Source organism: Tachypleus tridentatus, chromosome 1 (assembly GCF_004210375.1).
Source record: "Tachypleus tridentatus isolate NWPU-2018 chromosome 1, ASM421037v1, whole genome shotgun sequence".
NCBI classification, from domain to species: domain Eukaryota; kingdom Metazoa; phylum Arthropoda; class Merostomata; order Xiphosura; family Limulidae; genus Tachypleus; species Tachypleus tridentatus.
The window spans coordinates 180,628,032-180,634,121 of NC_134825.1; positions in this window are offsets into that span (position 1 = coordinate 180,628,032).

The window sequence follows — 6,090 nt, forward strand, 5'->3', positions numbered from 1 at the left end:
CCTGTGTACCTAAACACTGATTTGTTATGGTAACAATATTAACTTCTGATCACAGTCACTTGTGTACCTAAACATTGATTTGTTATTGTAACAATATTAACTTCTGATAACAGACACTTGTGTACCTAAACACTGATTTGTTATGGTAACAATATTAACTTCTGATCACAGTAACCTGTGTACCTAAACACTGGTTTGTTATGGTAACAATATTAACTTCTGATCACAGTCACTTGTGTACCTAAACATTGATTTGTTATTGTAAAAATATTAACTTCTGATCACAGACACTTGTGTACCTAAACATTGATTTGTTATGGTAACAATATTAACTTCTGATCACAGTAACCTGTGTACCTAAACATTGATTTGTTATGGTAACAATATTAACTTCTGATCACAGTAACCTGTGTACCTAAACATTGATTTGTTATGGTAACAATATTAACTTCTGATCACAGTAACCTTTGTACCTAAACATTGATTTGTTACGGCAACAATATTAACTTCTGATCACAGTAACCTTTGTACCTAAACATTGATTTGTTACGGTAACAATATTAACTTCTGATCACAGTAACCTTTGTACCTAAACATTGATTTGTTACGGTAACAATATTAACTTCTGATCACAGACACTTGTGTACCTAAACATTGATTTGTTATGGTAACAATATTAACTTCTGATCACAGTCACTTGTGTACCTAAACATTGATTTGTTATTGTAACAATATTAACTTCTGATCACAGTCACTTGTGTACCTAAACATTGATTTGTTATTGTAACAATATTAACTTCTGATCACAGACACTTGTGTACCTAAACATTGATTTGTTATGGTAACAATATTAACTTCTGATCACAGTAACCTGTGTACCTAAACACTGATTTGTTATGGTAACAATATTAACTTCTGATCACAGTCACTTGTGTACCTAAACATTGATTTGTTATTGTAACAATATTAACTTCTGATCACAGACACTTGTGTACCTAAACATTGATTTGTTATGGTAACAATATTAACTTCTGATCACAGACACTTGTGTACCTAAACAATGATTTGTTATTGTAAAAATATTAACTTCTGATCACAGACACTTGTGTACCTAAACATTGATTTGTTATGGTAACAATATTAACTTCTGATCACAGTAACCTGTGTACCTAAACATTGATTTGTTATAGTAACAATATTAACTTCTGATCACAGTAACCTGTGTACCTAAAGATTGATTTGTTATGGTAAGAATATTTACTTCTGATCACAGTAACCTGTGTACCTAAACATTGATTTGTTATGGTAACAATATTAACTTCTGATCACAGACACTTGTGTACCTAAACATTGATTTGTTATTGCAACAATATTAACTTCTGATCACAGTCACTTGTGTACCTAAACATTGATTTGTTATTGCAACAATATTAACTTCTGATCACAGTCACTTGTGTACCTAAACATTGATTTGTTATTGTAACAATATTAACTTCTGATCAGTCACTTGTGTACCTAAACATTGATTTGTTATGGTAACAATATTAACTTCTGATCACAGACACTTGTGTACCTAAACATTGATTTGTTATTGTAAAAATATTAACTTCTGATCACAGACACTTGTGTACCTAAACATTGATTTGTTATTGTAACAATATTAACTTCTGATCACAGTAACCTGTGTACCTAAACATTGATTTGTTATGGTAACAATATTAACTTCTGATCACAGTAACCTGTGTACCTAAACATTGATTTGTTATGGTAACAATATTAACTTCTGATCACAGACACTTGTGTACCTAAACATTGATTTGTTATGGTAACAATATTAACTTCTGATCACAGTAACCTGTGTACCTAAACATTGATTTGTTATGGTAACAATATTAACTTCTGATCACAGTCACTTGTGTACCTAAACATTGTTTTGTTATTGTAACAATATTAACTTCTGATCACAGACACTTGTGTACCTAAACATTGATTTGTTATGGTAACAATATTAACTTCTGATCACAGACACTTGTGTACCTAAACATTGATTTGTTATTGTAACAATATTAACTTCTGATCACAGACACTTGTGTACCTAAACATTGATTTGTTATTGTAACAATATTAACTTCTGATCACAGTAACCTGTGTACCTAAACATTGATTTGTTATTGTAACAATATTAACTTCTGATCACAGACACTTGTTTACCTAAACACTGATTTGTTATGGTAACAATATTAACTTCTGATCACAGTAACCTGTGTACCTAAACACTGATTTGTTATGGTAACAATATTAACTTCTGATCACAGTCACTTGTGTACCTAAACATTGATTTGTTATTGTAACAATATTAACTTCTGATAACAGACACTTGTGTACCTAAACACTGATTTGTTATGGTAACAATATTAACTTCTGATCACAGTAACCTGTGTACCTAAACACTGGTTTGTTATGGTAACAATATTAACTTCTGATCACAGTCACTTGTGTACCTAAACATTGATTTGTTATTGTAAAAAATATTAACTTCTGATCACAGACACTTGTGTACCTAAACATTGATTTGTTATGGTAACAATATTAACTTCTGATCACAGTAACCTGTGTACCTAAACATTGATTTGTTATGGTAACAATATTAACTTCTGATCACAGTAACCTGTGTACCTAAACATTGATTTGTTATGGTAACAATATCAACTTCTGATCACAGTAACCTTTGTACCTAAACATTGATTTGTTACGGCAACAATATTAACTTCTGATCACAGTAACCTTTGTACCTAAACATTGATTTGTTACGGTAACAATATTAACTTCTGATCACAGTAACCTTTGTACCTAAACATTGATTTGTTACGGTAACAATATTAACTTCTGATCACAGACACTTGTGTACCTAAACATTGATTTGTTATGGTAACAATATTAACTTCTGATCACAGTCACTTGTGTACCTAAACATTGATTTGTTATTGTAACAATATTAACTTCTGATCACAGTCACTTGTGTACCTAAACATTGATTTGTTATTGTAACAATATTAACTTCTGATCACAGACACTTGTGTACCTAAACATTGATTTGTTATGGTAACAATATTAACTTCTGATCACAGTAACCTGTGTACCTAAACACTGATTTGTTATGGTAACAATATTAACTTCTGATCACAGTCACTTGTGTACCTAAACATTGATTTGTTATTGTAACAATATTAACTTCTGATCACAGACACTTGTGTACCTAAACATTGATTTGTTATTGTAACAATATTAACTTCTGATCACAGACACTTGTGTACCTAAACATTGATTTGTTATTGTAAAAATATTAACTTCTGATCACAGACACTTGTGTACCTAAACATTGATTTGTTATGGTAACAATATTAACTTCTGATCACAGTAACCTGTGTACCTAAACATTGATTTGTTATAGTAACAATATTAACTTCTGATCACAGTAACCTGTGTACCTAAAGATTGATTTGTTATGGTAAGAATATTTACTTCTGATCACAGTAACCTGTGTACCTAAACATTGATTTGTTATGGTAACAATATTAACTTCTGATCACAGACACTTGTGTACCTAAACATTGATTTGTTATTGCAACAATATTAACTTCTGATCACAGTCACTTGTGTACCTAAACATTGATTTGTTATTGTAAAAATATTAACTTCTGATCACAGACACTTGTGTACCTAAACATTGATTTGTTATGGTAACAATATTAACTTCTGATCACAGTAACCTGTGTACCCAAACATTGATTTGTTATGGTAACAATATTAACTTCTGATCACAGTAACCTGTGTACCTAAAGATTGATTTGTTATGGTAAGAATATTTACTTCTGATCACAGTAACCTGTGTACCTAAACATTGATTTGTTATGGTAACAATATTAACTTCTGATCACAGACACTTGTGTACCTAAACATTGATTTGTTATTGCAACAATATTAACTTCTGATCACAGTCACTTGTGTACCTAAACATTGATTTGTTATTGCAACAATATTAACTTCTGATCACAGTCACTTGTGTACCTAAACATTGATTTGTTATTGTAACAATATTAACTTCTGATCAGTCACTTGTGTACCTGAACATTGATTTGTTATTGTAACAATATTAACTTCTGATCACAGACACTTGTGTACCTAAACATTGATTTGTTATGGTAACAATATTAACTTCTGATCAGTCACTTGTGTACTTAAACACTTATTTGTTATAGTAAGAATATTAACTTCTGATCACAGTCACTTATGTACTTGGGAGTGAAACTAAAAGTCAAATTAACAGTTAGTGTAGCTAGTAAACTGTACATTTCTATTCATAGAGATTAGGATTCATTATTTCTTTAACTGGGTGTTAATGGCATATTCAGCCTGGTAATATCTTGCGACATATCATGCTTCAACATACATTTTAGTGCCTCTATTATATGTAATAATAAACTTTATGCTAATATATAAAAAGAGGTTAGATTATGAATTTTTGTCACACTTTCTTTCTGTATTAATGAGTAGTATCACAAAGTTCAAATATCTTTACTACACTAACTCAAAGGATAGGACATCAAACTATGCTTTATGGGGTTGTAACGTGTGGAGTGGTGTCCTTGGTGTTACAGGCTGTGGTGTGTTTACAGTGAATAATCCATCACACAAACACAACTGGAATGTGGTATTGATATTAAAGGTTGTGGTATTTTGGATATATTAATTTAGAGAACTAGTCATGGTAACAGTTTTTAACAAAGGAAAGAGTGATAATTAAATTCATGAAAAAAATAAGACAACTGTAACGGTTAATCGGTTAGGACTTTTTAACATAACTTATTAGAAGTGTTAGAGTAGAATATAGAAATCTACAAGAAACAAGCATGAGAGCTACGTGAACACTTACATACACATAGTGACATGTTATGAAGATTACCCTCTAGAAATCTACAAGAAACAAGCATGAGAGCTACGTGAACACTTACATACACATAGTGACATGTTATGTAGATTACCCTCTAGAAATCTACAAGAAACAAGCATGAGAGCTACGTGAATACTTACATACACATAGTGACATGTTATGAAGATTACCCTATAGAAATCTACAAGAAACAAGCATGAGAGCTACATGAACACTTACATACACATAGTGACATGTTATGAAGATTACCCTATAGAAATCTACAAGAAACAAGCATGAGAGCTACGTGAACACTTACATACACATAGTGACATGTTATGTAGATTACCCTCTACAAATCTACAAGAAACAAGCATGAGAGCTACGTGAACACTTACATACACATAGTGACATGTTATGAAGATTACCCTATAGAAATCTACAAGAAACAAGCATGAGAGCTACATGAACACTTACATACACATAGTGACATGTTATGAAGATTACCCTATAGAAATCTACAAGAAACAAGCATGAGAACTACGTGAACACTTACATACACATAGTGACATGTTATGTAGATTACCCTCTAGAAATCTACAAGAAACAAGCATGAGAGCTACGTGAACACTTACATACACATAGTGACATGTTATGTAGATTACCCTCTAGAAATCTACAAGAAACAAGCATGAGAGCTACGTGAACACTTACATACACATAGTGACATGTTATGAAGATTACCCTCTAGAAATCTACAAGAAACAAGCATGAGAGCTACGTGAACACTTACATACACATAGTGACATGTTATGAAGATTACCCTATAGAAATCTACAAGAAACAAGCATGAGAGCTACGTGAACACTTACATACACATGGTGACATGTTATGTAGATTACCCTCTAGAAATCTACAAGAAACAAGCATGAGAGCTACGTGAACACTTACATACACATAGTGACATGTTATGTAGATTACCCTCTACAAATCTACAAGAAACAAGCATGAGAGCTACGTGAACACTTACATACACATAGTGACATGTTATGAAGATTACCCTCTAGAAATCTACAAGAAACAAGCATGAGAGCTACATGAACACTTACATACACATAGTGACATGTTATGAAGATTACCGTCTAGAAATCTACAAGAAA